The 19,819-nt window shown below is 45.5% G+C and overlaps 1 protein-coding gene across 1 annotated transcript in view; it reads right to left on the bottom strand.

Moving 5' to 3' along the window:
• TRIQK (triple QxxK/R motif containing) overlaps window positions 1–19,333 on the bottom strand; it is a 91,536-nt gene extending 72,203 nt beyond the window's left edge. The window contains exons 1-2 of the mRNA XM_083187066.1: window positions 19,193–19,333; window positions 10,991–11,049 (exon numbers count right to left, since the gene is read on the bottom strand). The gene's annotated coding sequence lies outside the window, so the exon portion shown is untranslated. The remainder of the gene's footprint in view (window positions 1–10,990; window positions 11,050–19,192) is intronic.
• Window positions 19,334–19,819: the final 486 nt, after the last annotated feature.

Raw genomic sequence — 19,819 nt, 5'->3', positions numbered from 1 at the left:
CTGGGGACATGATATGCAACTGGAACTACTGGGGACATGATATGCAACTGGCACTACTGGGGACATGATATGCAACTGGCACTACTGGGGACATGATATGCAACTGGCACTACTGGGGACATGATATGCAACTGGCACTACTGGGGACATGATATGCAACTGGCGCTACTGGGGCCATGATATGCAACTGGCGCTACTGGGGCCATGATATGCAACTGGCGCTACTGGGGCCATGATATGCAACTGGCGCTACTGGGGCCATGATATGCAACTGGCGCTACTGGGGCCATGATATGCAACTGGCGCTACTGGGGCCATGATATGCAACTGGCGCTACTGGGGCCATGATATGCAACTGGCGCTACTGGGGCCATGATATGCAACTGGCGCTACTGGGGCCATGATATGCAACTGGCGCTACTGGGGCCATGATATGCAACTGGCACTACTGGGGCCATGATATGCAACTGGCACTATGATATGCAACTAGCACTATGATATGTAACCAGCACTATGATATGCAACCGGCACCAATGGGGCCATGATATGCAACCGGCACCACTGGGGCCATGATATGCAACCGGCACCACTGGGGCCATGATATGCAACCGGCACCACTGGGGCCATGATATGCAACCGGCACCACTGGGGCCATGATATGCAACCGGCACCACTGGGGCCATGATATGTAATTGGCACTGCTGGGGACATGATATGTAACTGGCGCTACTGGGGACATGTTATGTAACTGGCGCTACTGGGGACATGTTATGTAACTGGCGCTACTGGGGACATGATATGTAACTGGCACCACTGGGGCCATGATATGCAACCGGCACCACTGGGGCCATGATATGCAACCGGCACCACTGGGGACATGATATGTAACTGGCGCTACTGGGGACATGTTATGTAACTGGCGCTACTGGGGACATGATATGTAACTGGCACTACTGGGGACATGATATGTAACTGGCACTACTGGGGACATGATATGTAACTGGCACTACTTGGGAGATGATATGTAACTGGCACTACTGGGGACATGATATGTAATTGGCACTGCTGGGGACATGATATGTAACTGGCGCTACTGGGGACATATGTAACTGCCACAACTGGGGACATGTTATGTAACTGGCACTACTTAAATATGGAATAATCCGTTACCCAAAACTCTTCTGGTCCTGAACATTTTGGATAAGGTATACTCAACCATGTAACACCAGATGCTAAATTGTGGTTTCAGGGTGAGAACACCAAAGGCTTAGAGACATTGCAGAACACAATGCGAACACATTAAAGCAGTGGTTCTCATATTCAGGGCAAACTAACAGGCCAGGATTTAAGGTAGAGGGTGCTACAATGAACACCATCAATATACACATTAATGTCGACCTGGTCATTATGCCAACATAATGCATGTCAGCATTCACAGTCAACATTACAGGCAATGCCACCATCAGGGGTGACTGTTGGGTAATCAGTCCCAAGCCTGGACTGAGAGGGGGCTCAAGGCTGTTCCCACATTCATTATACTGCTGCAACTCTATCCCTCCATGGCAACCTGCCATTGAGCAGCTGGCCCAGCCTCAATAACCACTGCAGCTACTTGGGCCTAGGGATAGCCATATGTGCAGTCACTATCGATGGTTGCCATTAATGGCAATATGGCAACCAGCCATGTGATAGACAACCATTAATAGTTTTGGATATCGATTGTCATCCATTTTCATTGACTGACTGGCCCGAGGACCAATCTGAACATGTGGGTGGGGCTTCAGTGTTGTCAGGGACGGAGATACGCTCTGTGCAACTTGCAAAAAAAAACGGTTCTGCTATGGCACCGATGGAGGGAAACCCTCTGGTTCTCTCCAATCGATTACAAAAGTATTCGACAACGGCCATTAGTCATCCCTACTTGGGCCCTTATCAATGTGCAAATGGAGGGACTGCTGTGCTTTGACCTCTGCCTTCAGCTCTCCAGCAGCAACAAATGTCCAGAATGGCAAAAACTGTGGGGGCTGCAGACGGAGCGGATGGAGATGCTGGTCATGTGACGGAGTGGTGCAGCCAAATTGTGATCACACACAGGCCAATCTGAATTTCTCAGAACCATTGCGCCAACGTGCAGCGTGCACCCAGTTTAAGCAAATGCATCTGCAAACACATAGTATTTTTATGCTTGCGGCTTGCACTAGTGTCGCTAGACAGCGACAGCAGGAACAGAGCATTTACTGTGCAGGTAAAACAGATAATCAACCCCACTGCAAATATGTCGCTGATATCGTTATTATATTTTAATTTCACCTATTGGATTAAAATTATTGTGACACATCCAGACTATTATGTCAAGACACAAATGTGTCCCATTACCCTGTTAGGTAATCACGGATTAAAGGTACAATACAAAGCGTAGCTGCAGTTTTGTTTGTTCAGCCAGGATAAAACATATTTGTCAATGTGCCACCAGATGGATAAATCATCATAAAAACTGGCTGAAATCATGAAATACTAAGAAATAACCATTACACAAACCATATTTGCCTGGCTAGTCTACAGGCCGCAGGGGCAAACTGATCCCCAGAGTCACATTAAACCCAGCATGCATGTAACGTATTTGTGTGGAACAATTCAAATACAAGGTGAGCGTTGGTTTACAAATGAACCAAACACGTACTCCGTACTGAATCATTATCTAGCCGCGGTCAGAAACATCACAATATACTGGAATAGAAAAATAATAACGCTAAATAAAATTTATACATTCATGTACCAATATATATATATATATATATTGTATTAAAAATACAGTTTCCCTCTGCTTGTCAATGCCTAAGTCAGCAGTCAATAGTTTGACATTGACAGAAGGTCGGCACAAGCAACAAATCGACAAGGGAAAAGGTCTACATCCATTTTCCACATTTATTTTCATTATTAGATTTTTGTATACTTTACCATTTCCAAACGGAGACTATGTTGATGGTAAAGTATGGCAAGTGTAGCAAGCCATGCAAGGGTACACTAACTGGGGATCCGCGTGCTCAGGTGACGACAGTGATACAAAAATGTGAAAAACTCACGTCAGTGTTGACCTTTTCCATGTCAACCTTCTGCTGTTATCCTAATAACTGTCGAGCTAGATATTGGGCGGTATTCAATGAGGCTGATTCGCCATGTTTTTATGGCGAATTTGTGCTGTTTGGCGAATTTTTGACTAAAACGGTGAATCACCCTATTCAATGACCAGATGGCGAATACATTTGAAGGTTTTTTTCGCCATGATTCACCGAGTAGCAATCGCTATCTTTTTATGGTGAAGTGGAATGTGAACTTTTAAAATAAAGTGTTTTGTTTTTTACATTTGGTGTCAAAAAATCGGGAATTTTATTCTAAGGAGGGGCATGCTATTTTTATTCATGTGCTGTAAGCACATGAATATATATTTACCGTATATACTTGAGTATAAGTCGACCCGAATATAAGCCGAGGCACCTACTTTTACAACAAAAAAACTGGGGAAACTTATTGACTCAAGTGGGACTCTCACTCGAGTATAAGCCGAGGGGCACCTTTTCAGCATAAAAAATATTCCGAAAAAGTAGGCTTATACTCGAGTATATATGGTAATTTAAAAAAATATATTATTTTTTTTTACACAGCAGCCAGCAGGGGGCGCCGGAGCCAAGCCGCTCATTAGATATTCATATATTCACTGCACCCGATCGTTACATATTCACGATCGGGTGTAGTAAATATACCCGGTCCCCTGCTGGCACCCCCGGGGGGCAGCCTGTGCTGCCTGGCACCCGGGGAGCCCACCTCCCCCCCACATACGCTCAGGGGCAGGCAGAGAGACTTCCATCTCCCTGCCTGCCACCGTCCTCAGGCTCCCTGCGGCGTTCGCCGCAGGAGCTCATATTCGCCGGTCAGGGGCAGCGAACGTGGCGAATGTGCATCGAATCCTAAACAGGATTCGCTGCACCTCGCCGGTATTCACATTGAATACCGCCCTAAATCTGTGGACTATACTACACCCATATTACACACACAAACTTGATATGTTTCTTTGTGCAGTCACCATGAAGAGCTCCACTAAATAATTTGGCAAGGAGGGATCTGCCAAGGGAAGGGTGGGGAGGATAATCAGTCCCAACTTACCAAAAAGTTCTTTGGGGGTTATTCTGATTCATTCAGAAAGGCACAATCACTCTCTAATGGACAAAACCATATGCACTGCAGGTGGGGCAGATGTAACATGAGCAGAGAGAGTTAGATTTGGGTGTTTTATTGTTTCTGTGCAGGGTAAATAATGGCTGCTTTACGTTTACACTGCAATATAGATATCAATTTGAAGTACACCCCTCATGTCGACACACATTAAAATCATGGCGAGGGGACCTTATACAGTGTCCATGTCGACCTAGGTACACAAAAACATGAAAAACTCATGACTAACTTTCCCATGTCAACCTTTTTCACGTGTCAACCTTTTTACGGTCAACCAATAGTGGTGGACCTTTTTACTGTAGATCTAATGTCCCGTACCTAAACATTGCACCACACTGTATTTTGTACTTTCAAAACTTCACATGTGAAAGAACGTGTGGTTCCTCATCCAGAACTCTGCTCATATCCCTGGAACTGCCGAAGACGCAGGAGCCTCAGCTTTCGCCTCTTGCTGTCCTTCTATGGTAAGGAAGCACGAGCGCAGTGTAAATAGAACATGTGTGCAGTGTATACTCCACAGCACAGCACCAGTGCTTTAGATTCCTGACCCCATTGGCACAGTTCTTCATATATGGCCATGTTTAGGAGTCACACCTGACTGCACATCACTTCCACGGGTATTCTGTATGTTACTTTATCAAGGATTACAGGAATCTAATACAAACTAGGTTCAATCTGGGACCAAGAAGCCGAATGTTTGTTCCAAATACACAGAAAGATTATTGTCTTAACTGTGTAATAGAGACTTAAGCACATACTGTGTACAGAACAGAACACATGTCATACAGTAAGGGCCGGTGCAAGGCACCGGAGCGCCCCAGGCGAGTCGGGGTGGGGGTGGTGTACCTGTCCTGCGGCTGTGTATATAAAGCTTGCGGCGGCAGCGGGGGGTCCCTGCAGTCAAGAAATAACGAGCGATATCTGCCTGGCTACGCGGAAGCGCTTCTGTTGTGAAAACACTGGCCGCACGGCGCACGCTGATTGGCTGAATCTCAGCCAATCAGCGTGCGGCCAGTGTTTCCACAACAGAAGCGCTTCCGCGTAGCCAGGCGGATAGCGCTCGTTATTTCTTGACTGCAGGGACCCCCCGCTGCCGCAAGCTTTATATACACAGCCGCAGGACAGGTACCCCCGGGGCACAGGGGGGGGGGGGGGCGAAATGCCGCCCTCCAGTGGCCGGCGCCCTAGGCAAATGCCTAGATTTGCCTAGTGGTGGCGCCGGCCCTGCATACAGTGTACAGCTCACCTGTAAAGTCTACCTGACATACCTTTATATTACACGTTAAACTGGTTTAGTGACAGAAGTAACGAAGACGCTTCCCAACATTACTACTTACGCTGTGTTACTTAAGCCAGCTAATAAGATATTAAAGAGAAAATTATACACATCAGTGTTTCATGGTGTTTCGCGTTTTGGATCTGTAATTTAAAAAAAAAAAATTTTTTGACTAAATCGCAGAATTTTTATTTATTTTTTTGCTCCTATGCTATTACCCTCTATAACATTCATTTCCACTCATTTCCAGTCTATCATGAACACCTCACACCCCACAATGCTGTTTTTAGGCAAAAGGGTTACACCGAGGTACAGTAGCTGGATGACTATGCTAAGTGATACAAGTGGGCGGCACAAACACGTGGCCCCTCTAGGAGTGGCACTGCAGCGGCAGACAGGATGGCAGTAAGAAAAACACAATCCCCCCCCCCCCCCCCAAAAAAGAAGGAGGTGCAAGATCAATCAATTAACAACAGTATTACTGGACTTATGCAGCAGTACCAATGGACTGGACTTATGTAGCAGTACCACTGGACTGTCACTGGACTTATACGGCTGTCCCACTGGACTTAATGGCAGTGACTGTCACTGGACTTAAACGGCTGTCTGGTGTACCGCTGGACTTAACGGCAGCACCCCTGGATTGATACGGCAGACTTCGCAACACCCCATGAATTATATGGTACACTTGGCTCACCCCTGGAATGATATGGCACATTGAGCAGTTAAAAAAACAAACCTTTTTATTCTTTTAATAAAAAGGGGGGGAGCTCTCCTGGACTGATATGGCACGGATATGGCACACTGGGCAGCCCTGCAGTAAAAATAAAAAACTTTTTTTTTCCAGAGAGTCCCCACAGCAGTCCCATATTACAGCCTCCCTTAGTAGTGCCTCCATAACAGTACCCTATACCTAGTAGTTTCCATCACAGTAGTCCCCCCCCCCCCTTAGTAGTTGCACCCTGGCCATTAATATAGTTTCCTGCTCAGTAGTTCCCCCTTACTAGATGAACCCTTTCATATTCCCCTTCGTAGTTGTCCCCCATCAGCAGCCCCCAAGTTAGGCCACCCGTTAGTTTCCCCATTTGTTTGTCCCCTTTAGTTTGTGCCCCCCCTGCTGCCGTCATAGCATCCCCCTCTGCAAACAGCACAGACACATCCGTGCTGTCTGACCCCATGCATGAATGGGAATGAAGATGGCGTCGGAAGCCGGGACTTATACCGAGTTCCGGTCTCACGAGAATCCGACGCGATTCAGATTATGGGCGGATAAGGTAAATTCGGAGGCGTTCGCATCTCTAGGATCCGAACGCGGCTCATCTCTAATTTGCAGTAGCTAGACTGGAGTGTAAGGAGAGAAGCAGCAGAGTGTTCTGGTCCCTGATGTATGGACTTCATTGGTTGGGTGTCCTATAAAAGTGGAACATGCACTATGCAAGTAAAATAAGATGATCTTAAAAGGTTATCTCCTCCCTGTTATTATGCATTCTGTCCAAGAACTTCTAGGATGTACATGTAAGTGTCCACGAGCAGCTCTGCTCTCCTAAGGTTATATTAACTAAAGGTGGATTTTGATCAATTTCAGATCGATTACAATCACTGTTGGTCTTCCATGGCTAATGGGGTAATACTAACGTTGCCATTTTTGCAGCTTTTTCTAGCGATCTGTGCTAAGCAATCTACAGTAGATTGCTTAGAAATCAAGAACAAATCGCATGCAGTCAAAATCTAGTGAGACCGTTTAGCAAATGAGTTCTAATTACTACGTGTGCACAGAAACAGTGATATCGACCTACGTCACTCAAACCACTCCCTTGACCCGATGTATCAAGCTCCAAAAAGTGATCAAATGGAGTGTGATAAACAGCCAGCCAATCACCTCCTGTCTGTCATGTTACAGTCTGGGTTTTGAGAAATTACAGATAAATGATCAATACAAATTATTATAATCCTATTGTTATTAATATTATTAAGAAGGGCAAAGAGTGAAGGAGATATTAGTTCTAGAAGGGCTCATATTACCAAAACCATCTATAAAACGGAGTTAAGTTCAGTCGACCCACTGAGACCCATAAGGGTAAGATTGGAGATCTATTAAAGCTGGGATGTTGCCCATAGCAACCGATCAGATTCTCCTTCACATTTATCACCTTCTAGGAAATAATAGAGGGCCAGATGCATTAAGCTTCAAAAGTGATAAACAGCCAGCCAATCAGCTTCTAGCTGCCACGTCACAGACTGTTTTTGAAAAATGTCAGACAGGAGCTGATATGTTAGTTGTTTATCACTCTCCATTTTAGAACTTTTGAAGCCGATTCTCCTTATTTATCACCTTCTAGAAAATAATAGATGGAATCTGATTGGTTGCTATGGGAACATCTTCAATAGAACGCCCATCTTAGTAAAAATTTGCCATAGGGTGCAGAGAATAATAGAAGTTCTCCCATACCCTCCAACATGACCCATTCCATTAGGTAGAAAATGCTCTGTTCCTGGACTTCCATGTCAGTGGCTGTTACAGAGGTTGGACTCCAGCACAGTCCAAAATTCAAAGAGGGGGGGGGGGGTCACATCAACTGCCAGTGAGTCCAGGACAGTGATGTTTGGAATGGCATTGGAAGGGGCTCCCCTTTTTGAATATTTGACTGTGCTGCAGCCCCACCTCTGCAACTGTCACTGGTAGGGAAGTCCAGGAACAGAGCACCTAATGGAATGGGCCATGTTGGAGGGTATGGTTCTCCCACTGAAGCCCATTATATTGAGCATGTCCTACTGCACGGTTAATTTTTTTTATTTTTTTTTATAAGAGTGAATGGTAGAAAGGCCGGGCTTTTATAGCCAATAAAAATATTAAGGGAATGAGCTTCAGAAGCTGGAAAAGCACCAGTCGAAGACATATTTCATAATGTATATGAAAATGCTGAGCCGACTTAGCTGTATATTTTCTCATACAACTCCATCGGCCTGTTCCAGTTCGATAGAATACCCCACAGTATGTGCGCTCTTCTGTAATAATTTACCTCAGGAAAACGTAAACCATGTAACATTTAGTGCAGCATAATAGCTACATGACCGTACAATTAATGGCATAAAGACAGGAAAATCAATAAACTCATCTTTTGCAGGATGGAGTCCTGTCTGAGGAGAAGGCTGGACGGCCGTTGTATGAAAGGTTAACAGAAGTGATCCAAGCATTCTGAAAATCCATCTGTATTTACCAGAGATCTGTATTCGCCAATCAGCCAGTGTGGCCAAGTGTAAGGTGAAGGATACTATGATACCTCAGAGATTTTGAGGGTTTTTTAAATTGAGCTTTTTCTTCAAATGGTTTCATATGACTGCACATGATTTTTATGTGCATAATAAATGAGCGGATAGTACGTGCTATGACAATGTTGATTATTGCATTAAACCTGTTCAAAGTGCATTGTAGATCATACAGTACTTGCCGACTTTTGTTCTCTGCAAGTGGATAGTGCTTGGGTTCATGCTCTTCGTGTCATTAGTACCCCTAGCACCAAAATGGCTGGAGATGTACATATTTAAATAGGGGGCAGGGCCAAATGAAATTACAACAGAATTGCGTCACAAGGCCTCGTATCCTCAGAGATGACCAAGAATTACTGGGGGGGGGGGGGGGGGGGGGGGGGGGGGGGGGGGGGGGGGGGGCCTGCGGGGCTATAGTTAGTAGCTGCCGTCTGCCCCTGCCGCCGGCGATTCTGTCTAGCGCAGGCATGTCCAACGTTGGCCCCCCAGATGTTTTGAAACTACACATCCCAGCATGCTTTGCCACAGTTTTGCTATTAGAGAATGCTAAAACTATTGCAAAGCATGCTGGGATGTGTAGTTTCACAACATCTGGAGGGCCAACATTGGACAGGCCTGGTCTAGCGGGTCCCGGCTCCTGCTACTTATAAAAAAAAGTGACATTCGGAAAATGGCTGCCCCCATACTGCAGACTGTTTTTAAGGTTGCTAGAGGAGGCCGCCGCCGCCTCCTCTAGCATCCTCAAAAACGTCTCACCTTCTCAGCGCCTCCCCACCACCGCAGGGGCTGCGTGGCTATAGTTACGCCACTGGATATCGGATATCTGGATAAGGGTACTCAACCTAAATTCTTAACAGCGTATTATTGATCTATTTAGAAGCCCACACCCAGGGGATAATGGAGACAAACTGCGGTGAGCATTAGCTAATTTACCCAGGACTTTGTGATCGGTACATATTTACATTGCATGTGTTTGCTTAATCCACCTCCAAAACACAATGAAATGGTTTCCAGATTTTACTTTATTCATTAAATTGCAAGATATCATTTCAAATGCATTTATCATGGAGAGGAGGGCCGAGGATCAATATCTGTCAGGGGACTCAGATTATACTCTATCTCTCTCCCCAAGCTTTGATCATTCTTCCCCTTAGTTAAATGCTACCTAACTAAATGGACAGAAGAGACACACTGACTAAATATATTTTTCCTATTAAAAGGATGGTTCACACCAAGGTTTGTTCTCGACGGTCGAAATTCCGAATGGGTCATAATACCGACAAGGACAAAATCCCGACATATAGAATGTACAGGTGAAACAGTCAACATGACTTTGTGTCGACAGGTCGCGAGGTCGACATGGTTTTTTATCACTGTTTTTTGACCCGACATGTGCCGTCAGGCGGTATTTCATGCCCTACCATCCACTAGAGCGTGGCGGGAGAATAAAATAGTGTGCCGAGTGCAGCGAGGCACCGTGCCTGAAGCATAGCGAGGGGCTGCGGTTCAGTTCCAACTGTGTCCATGACGACCGTGTCGACATTCGGGTCAAAAAAACAGTGAAAAAACCCATGTCGACACAAAGTCATGTTGACTGTTTCACCTGTACATTCTATATGTCAGTATTTTGACCTTGTCTGGATTTTAAATGTCGGGATTTTAAATGTCAGGATTTTGCCCTTGTTGGTATTATGACCCTGTCGGGATTTTGACCGTAGGGATTTCATACCGAATCAGTTGCATGTGTAGTCAGCAGCAGAAGTGCGGTCTGGAGCCCAGGGACCCTAAGCGATTCTGCCTGATGTTGACACATCAGGCAGCTCCGCATCCCCCATAGTAACCTATGAGGGTACGGCGGCTCAGGAGGAACCGGAAATTCCTGCTGTGGTCCCACCTGTTACATTAAGGTAATACTTAATATTTGCAGCTAACCCTCAAAAACTGGTGTTTTCGGGGATTTAGCCTCAAATATTAACGGATAAATGGGCCCCTAAATGAATTCTGATGCCATATGCTGAAATGTTACTTTAGGTAATATCCAAATATACCATTCAGTCGGCAAAGGTTCTCCCAGGAAATCAATGGTTAGAGAAAAAACGAACACAATACATTCTAGAGTCTTGGAAAAGTTTAAAGTTGTTGTTTATCAGAGTTCATAGTTGCCTTAGACAGTTTACAGCACTTTTGAGACACATAAAAGAGAATTAAAGCACTTACCTAAATTGTGTTACTTTTCTAAATGCGGGTTATATAAAAAAGGAATGATCCATAAACCACTATTGAAAAAAAAAGAAAGAAAGAAAGAATGGCGTGAGTCCACATTTAAGAACGTTACGAAATCCCCTCCTCCCTTTCTGGTAACAGAGCCAATACGGCAGTTCTAACACTGTTACTCTGTACTCTGCCCTGCTATAGAGAGATGTTCCAGCTACAGTATTTGGGAGGTCACTAGGTAGAGACCCTATTTAGGTCAACATGCATTGGGTTAAACACTGAAGATCATCAGGGCTTACGTCGACACCTGAAAATAGGTCAACATAGCTAAGGTCGACACAAACGTTAGATTGACAGTCAAAATGTCGACCTTAGGTTTTTACAGGGTTTTTTTAGCCGACAGGCGGTATTTCATGCCTTACCATCCACTACGGCATGGTGGGAGAATATATTGGTGTGCCAAATGCAGAGGCACCGTGCCCAAAGCATGGCGGTGCAGCCAGTCATGCAAGGGGATACGGTACACTTTGACAGTGTCCATGTCGACATTCGGGTCGAAAAAAATGTGAAAAACTTATGTTAACCTTTTGACTGTCAAATTTCCCATTGCCATGGGCCCAACCTTAGTCATGTCCCGGGCCGCTAGAAGCACCGCCAGGCCCCAGTAAAAAAGGGACCCCATACACTTGTGCGAAATATAGCCTGCAGCCTCGCTTGCGATACCTTGGCAACATCGTATGCCCTCCTTTGGCATACAATACTTCGTATGCGATCCTAGTCATGGTTACGGTATATGATTGATCCTTGTTGCAGCCGCAACGATCTCTGGATCCGATCCGATGCGCACAGGAACACATATCGGATTGGAATTGCAGGTGTCACATACAATATGGCACTTTTCACATGATTTACCATCCCAATGGGTCAAAGTCATGTGAACAGGGGCTATATACATACATGTATATGTATGTTAACTAAAGGGGGCCTTTAGTTAACAAATTTATCAATTCTGTACAATAAGGACCAAAATAAATTATAATCACTCACTGTTAGGAAATTGGCACGTGAATATGTCACGCAAACATTTTTATTCATTATAATGACCTTAGGAAAAAAAAAAAAAAATATATATATATATATATATATATATATATATATATATATATATATATATATATATATATATATATATATATATATATATATATATACATACATATATATTTTATTTTTTTTTACACATTTTTTTTATTTGAATTTATATAACAAATGTGAGCGTTTTTTGCAGATATTTTGCACATCTTAGCACTCAATGGGTTAATGCTGCTGAAGATTAACCGTACACCTCACGGACATTGTGCAGGGTTTAAATTAAACAGAACACAGTTTTTTATGCCAATACAAGAAGCAAGTACAATTCTTAAACATACAGAACCCATAAACCCATAGCACACGTCTCCCATAGAACCATAAATACTCTACTTATTATTTATTGCTACCTCCGAACGGTCCAAGACTTATTTTTTTATGTTCTTCTCTATCGCTAGATTTCACCTCCTGCTGTGCATCAAATAAGAAGCCTTTATAGTTTAGTGTTTCTGCCAGATAGGACAAACCAATTACTACAATGGAGGCAGACAAATAACCAATAGATTAAAACAAGAAAGCGCAGACATTAATATTGCGTAGACAATATGTGAAAGTGCCGAATGCTGCACAATTGCAGAGCGCTGTTGTAATCATTTACGGAACAAAAAACACTTTATTAGCCCTGCAGAGACTTAAATCCAAATGTAATAGTCCGTGAGTTGGGGACATCGGCACGATTTTGGAGATATAGCCGCTAAATGTAAAGCAGCAATAATTTAAAAGACAAAGCAAACAAGCGAGAGAAAGGAGACCAAATATACCACAGCGCACTAATAACAGGGGTTACACCGGGTCGGTGTGCTGTGTGAAAGGGCCATGTTGAATATGGTGGGTCCAGCAACTCGAGGGGGGGGGGGGGGGGGATTTCCTAAGAAGGGAGTTCTATTTCACATAGGTTGTTGCTATGGGCAACTAATCAGAATCTACTTCTTATATATTAAGCACCCTCTAGAGCAGAGGCCACCAGAACGTTGATCGCGATCTACTGGACAGTCGCAGAGCTTTCGCCGGTAGATCGTGATCGGTTCTTGAGGCATTTGCCCTGTACACTCTGAATCCCTTCTGAAGCCTTTGTTGGCTTCAGCGGCCCCAGGGATACATTGCATGGGTGATTTCACCACGCACCCACTACAAGGACTGAGCTGCTCTGGACACAAGCAGCATCTAGCGAGAAGGCTGAGCGGCTGCAGCGCGGGAAGGCTGAGCGGTGGCAGGCAGACTCATCGAGGATGGGGAGCGGCGTGAAAATTAAAGTGTAAGATGACTGGCTTGCATTTTTTTAAATGTGTTTAATTGATATGGAGGGGGAAGGGGTTTCTTCATCCCAGTTAAATGGGATGTTTTGTGACACCCCACCCCATTTATTATTATTTTTTTAAGGGGCACAAAACTATTACAGGCAGCAACTTATATGAACTTACCCTTGTGTAGAGACCCCTCCCACCACTTAACAGAATTCTGCCTGATTCTGTGTGGCTTAACATGCATTAAGTCTCGTTCCATGTGGCGTAATTTTAATTTTGTCTCATGTCATGTGGTATAATGTGAATTTTGGTGCATTCCGTTTTGCATAATGTGAAATTTGGCTCATACTGCGTGGCATAATGTGAATTTTGGCTCAAACTGTGTGGCACAATGTGAATTTTGGCTTATACTGTGTGGCATAATGTGAAATTTAGCTCAATCTGTGTGGCATACCATAATGTGAATTTTGGCTCAATCTGTGTGGCTTACTGTGTAAGGGACATATTCAGTGATGGGATTCACCTGGTTTGCACCAGTTCTGCTAAATGGATACCTAATGTGTTATCGGTTCTGCAGAACCATTTGCTAGCTCCATCCACTTTTTGTAATTTAGTCAGCTGCCAGCCACCCTGCACCAACCCCCACGGACCCGTGCCGACCCCCCCCCCCCCCCACCACCACCACCACCACCACCACCACCTGTGTCCAGGAAGCACAGTGCTGTGCTGCCTGGACCAGAGACCTCCTCCTCCCTGCACTGTACATCCTCTTCCGGGTGTGGGGAGGAGGAGAATCCACTGTCCGTCTGAACACAAGAGCTGTCCTTTGCAATAATTATCGCATATGTTAGTGCATATACGATAATTATTGTATCTATGCGATTGCCGGCGATGTGCGGCGAAGAGGTGCAGCGAATCTTAGTGCATCCCTATATTGTTAACGATGCGTACTCCCGCAGGTCATTAATGACCCCCGTCGTCTGAACATGTAGTCCAAGTCTGCCTATATCACCATTGACTGCATGTTCAGCAGGGCCTGGTGACATCACTAAACAGTATCGTTCACTGTATATGACTTATATTGTTTGTCTGGGAACACCACCGATATTGTTAATAATGATTAAACATTAAAATGTATAACTTTTTAAGTGAATCATCCCTTATGTGTCACTCCTGTCTGTCTGCCCCTCCCCTTTAGAATGTAAGCCCTCACGAGCAGGGCCCTCGCTCCTCATGTGCTTTTCTCAGAATATATCTCTATCACTTTCATAATTACATCAGTGTCCACTGCTACAACTGTCTTTCATTTACCATTTGCATTTGTACTCTAATTAGTTATTTTATTGATTTTTGCTCATCCATGTTTTAAAAGTACACGTAGAAAAGAAGACTTGTGTTGTTGCCCCCAACACAAGTCTTCTTTTCTACGTGTACTTTTATGTTGTTTCTGACTTAGGGGAGCACCTCCAACCCTGTCTTTCACCTTATATAGCTACTTATGAGCTCATTTATCTGGGAATTGGAGCCAACTAAAATTCATTAAGTGTAATCTACACCACTTGGCCAATATCCAGTGCGAAATCTCAAAAACTATATTCTCATCCATGTATTGTAAGGGGCTGCGGAACCCTGGTGGCACCAAACAAATAAATAATAATAAATATAATATTCTAACTGATAAAATCAGTGGAGTACTATTTCTATTACAGGTGGAAAAGAAACAGAGGGACATAAAAACTTGTGTGTACCATTATTCTCCAACGTTTGTATTAAATCTGTCTTTTATTCAGGACATTACTGTGAATTTAGATCCCTTCCAAAGGAGTTAAATCCTAAGTCTACCCATATATATGATAAATCTGCCAAGTGGTTAATGCATCAATTAATAATAAATAAGAATGGGAGCTATATCTCACCATAAAACAGCACTTGTAGGTGCGAGAGGGAATTTTAGGCTCTTGAAGGCAATTATCAGGGATTTTCTGTTAGGTAAGAGATACAACTCTTGGTCATAAAAATGTTACCGTCTCCATTTAAAGTGAAATTCCCTAATCAGATGGCAATGTGTCTAAAGGAATGAAGTCATAATCCAATCATTGTAATTCACTGACAATGTATTCTTGGACACTAGCTGTACTATGTTAACACTGATAAATAAATACGGCAACTTGGCTGAGTGGCCACCTATATTTTCCTGATCACAGAATAATATCTAAAAGGTGCCTACACACGGTAAGATTTTTTTAAACGTTATGTCCGTTTCCGACTGATCGAAACGTCCAATCGTTTAAAAACTTACAGTGTGTGGGCTTTATGACCATTCGATGTGGGTGCCTGCCGGTCGCTCATATTTACTGCATTTTTTCTTTATTGCATCCCAATGCTGACACACAGATGGAGCGCCTCTCGCTCTTGCCCCGCCATCGCCAGAATCTGTCCGCTGGCGGAGAGGTGCTCCATCTGACTGAGATGCGCGTGCGTGTGAGTCGGCGGGGGGACGTGAACCCTGTCCGTCTCCGCTTCAGTGAGACGGACAGGGTTAGGGAGGGGCGGCAAGGACCCGATGCGACCCTCGGCGAGGCAGCGGGGACCCGGGGGGAGCCCCGTTGTAAGGCTGCGTGCGCGTGTCCCCTTACGGCGGCTGGCGGGGGATGGCGAATCTTCCGCCATCCCCTACTAAGATTAGACCCGCTCCATCTGTATAGATAGATGGCAAACAACTCCTCACCTCTATGAGTTGAAGTACCGCCAGTAACCACTAGAGGCTATTAGATGCACTAAATTACTCCTATGGGTGCTAACCTTTGTCACGCCAAACTGCCCCTTTTGGCACTCCATATTGCATGAGAATCTTCTAGCATCTGGCTTCTTTTTTTGACAAAAATGCATCTAATAGTGTGTACACACGGTCCGATTTCCTTTCCGATGTTGACGATATAGTCAACATCGGATCAGAATCGGATGCCGATCACAAGGGTTTTAACCCTTGCGATCCCGATCCGCGTTCACGTATCGGAAGCCAGAAAGTCTTGGCTGCCTTGTCTATATAGTGCAGATCTGCACTATATAGTCAAGATTGGATGCAAATCGGATGTGCCTTAAGATCCTATCAGATCTGATTGTGGATAGGATCTTAAGGCACATCTGACCGTGTGTACACACCATTAATCACAAAGAAAAGGATGCACAAGGAGACTGCGCTGATAACGCTATATAGGACTCTTCGTATCGTGCGACTTTTCACACATTTCATCTAGTTACCCCATGATCTGTAAGCTGAAATGTGTGGGACTGCGAATTACACCATCGGGTTCCCCCTAATTAGCGTGTCCACAGAAATATGACTGAATTGGCCCAAAAGGGGGAAACCATACAAACTCCCAGTGAGTCCCGGCTGGTGATGCTGGGGGGGTGAAAGTTGGTGTGTCTCCCCTATTTAAATTTTGGACTTCGCTGTGCCCCACCCCTGGAACCGCCACTGGAATTTGTTTTAAATGCAAAAGTTACAAAGCACAATGGAACTTGGGGAGAGAAAAGGCTGCAGTGACCGCAAATTTGCAGTTCTTATACAGAATCAGACAGACAGACAGACATTCTCACATTGATGTACAAATAGCCCTCATCAAATTGGTCTATACAATCTAGCAAAGTAGGTTTCTTGCTTCAAGTTGTTTTATTTAGGCAAATAAGATGCAAATTTCAAGCAACAACTAAAAAAGTTTAACTTAGGCAAACCAAGAGGGGCTGTTTGGCATGACTGCAGCCAGTGTATGAGGATGCAGCTGTAATATATAAGGTGAAATGTATCAAGCATCCTGCCACTCAACGCACACATATCAAAAGTATGCATTAAGGTTTAGCAAAGGACAGCTCTTGTGGTAAGAACTGACATTTGGGATGATATGACTTTAGGTTATGACCCGGAGTCCTATCTCCACATGTATCGCTTGGTGCATACGTAAAAGGGGGTACTGGGGTGCGTGGGGGCTTTGCGAAAGAAGCCCATAGGCTTCTACAAGGTAACGCCATCTAAGGATGGTGTTGCCCACTGCATCCAAGCCACAGAATCTATGTATATGCATTTGCAGATGTTTGGCTGCATTTTAACCTGAGAGAGAAGAGTGCCACAGCAGTCTATGGGCAGAGAGAGCAGTGCAATAGCAATCTGGAGGGGGCAGAGAAATGGTGTGCAGCAGCAGCCTGAGAAGCAGAGATAGGTGTTGCAGCACCCAGGGCAGAGAGAGAGATAGAGGGCCAGATGCACTAAGCTTCAAAAGTGATAAAATGGAGAGTGATAAATAGCCAGCCAATCAGCTCCTACCTGAAACAGACTGTGTTTAAAAAATATAAGGCAGGAGCTGATTGGCTGGCTGCTTATCACTCTCCATTTATCACTTTTGAAGCTTAGTGCACGGGTGTCAAATCCGGCCCACCAGACCTCGTCATGTGGCCCGCGCGAGGAGATAGCACGCAGGGGCAGTGTGTCTAAAACAGGAGTGCTGCGGGCCGCATCCACGTCCGCCTTACCTGTTCCTCCACTGTCAGCGGCCATGTTCCTGTAGGCACATATGTATGCGGCTGCAGAAACATGGCCGCCGGCCTCCACGGCTACGTGGAGGAGGGCCCGGCCGCCTGTTCCCTCTGATGCCCGGCAGTGACAGACACTGGGTGGGGACGTCATGACGATGACGCCGCCCACCCATGCGTCTATAGAGAAGTAGGAGCAGGCAGGGAAGCTGGACCGGGAGTCGGGGACAGTGTGGCCGCAGCAAGCAGTGAAGAAAAGCTGGAAGCCGCAGCAGCTGCAGGACAGACGGAGAAACAGTAAGTGAGGATGAGGATCACACTCACAATAAAAAAAATATATATATCTGCTGTTTCCTGAGGTGTCCCTGTGTATAATAATAATAATAATGCCATGACACCACAGGCTGCTCCTCCTGTATAATCATTTATGTGTCATGGCATTACTTTTATTATATTATACAGGGGGAGCAGTCTGCGGTGTCATGGCATTATTATTATACAGGGGGAACAGCCTGTGGTGTCATGGCATTCATTTTATATTATACAGGGGGAGCAGTCTGTGGTGTCATGGCATTATAATTATACAGGGGGACCTACAGATACAACCGGCCCTTTGATGGTGACCAAACTGCTGATGCGGCCCCCGATGAATTTGAGTTTGACACCCCTGGCTTAGTGCAAAAGAGAGAGAGAGAGACAGAAGACAGAGAGAGAGAGACAAAGAGGTGCTGCAGCACCCAGGGCAGAGGGAGAGGTACTGCAGCTCCCAGGACTGAGAGAGGTGCTCTAGCAGCTGGGGTAAAGAGAGGTGCTGCAGTAGCTAGTGCCGAGAAAGGTGCTGCAGCAGCTAGGGCAGAGAGATATGATGTAGCAGTTGGGACAGAGAGAGGTGCTGCAGCAGCTAGTGCCGAGAAAGGTGCTGCAGCAGCTAGGGCAGAGAGATATGATGTAGCAGTTGGGACAGAGAGAGGTGCTGCAGCAGCTGAGGCGGAGAGATATGTTGTAGCAGTTGGGACATTGAAAGATGGTACAGCAGCTAGAGCAGAGAGAGGTGCTGCAGCAGCTGGGATATAGAGAGGTACTGCAGTAGCCAGTGCAGAGATCCTGCAGCAGCGGGCAGAGAGAGGTGCTGCGGCAGCTGGAACAAACCGGGGAAGTAGGAAGTCGCCCATCTGCACAGCTACAAGAAGACAGTGTGGGCAAAATAAAGAGGGCGGGCAGTGCTCCGGTACGTGCCGGCTGTCAGTGTCTCCCGCTGCCGCCTCCGGCCTGCCCTGTTCCCTACCTAGTCTCCGAGTCAGTGCTCCTCCTCCTCCTGCTCTGCTGCTGCCTGTACAGCGGCCGGAGCCGTGATGCGGCCTGCGGGGGGCGCGGCCTCAGATCTCGCTTTCCCAATGGAAAAGACAGGGTGCCGCCCGGTGGGTGGGCGCGGTCTCAGTTTGCCCTCTCCCTGTGGGACAAGCTATGGGTGCGCCCGGCGAGGTGGGCGTGGCCTCAGGAGGCTGGGCAGGAGGACACGTTGCACACTGTGTGAGTGTCATCCTGATGTGTGTGTGTACTGGACGGTGTCACTGTGGGAAACCCGGGCTCAGGGGTTACCTGTGTTGCCTGGGGGTCTATAGATCCCGCGGTTATTATATTAATCAAATTGGAAACTATGTATTGTTATTATTGTTGTTGTTGTTATCATTATTATTAATAATAATAACGTAATTTGTTTTTCAGTTAAAGGGGGCGATTCTCTAACAGAAATGCGGTTAAAAAAAAACGTTATCGGGGTTTTTACAGCATTTCTGTATGCTCTAACCCCCCTCCGCAGTGGCTGCGCTGCGGAGGGAATCGCCAGCAAAAGCTGGCGATTCCCCGCAGAAGCCTATGGGCTTCTTACCGCAGTGCTGTTTGACTGATCCCT

The sequence above is a fragment of the Crinia signifera genome, chromosome 5, assembly GCF_055691185.1.
Source record: "Crinia signifera chromosome 5, ASM5569118v1, whole genome shotgun sequence".
Classification (NCBI taxonomy): Eukaryota; Metazoa; Chordata; class Amphibia; order Anura; family Myobatrachidae; genus Crinia; species Crinia signifera.
Note: the sequence above shows the minus strand (reverse complement) of the source record. Positions and strands in the feature narration are given on the sequence as shown.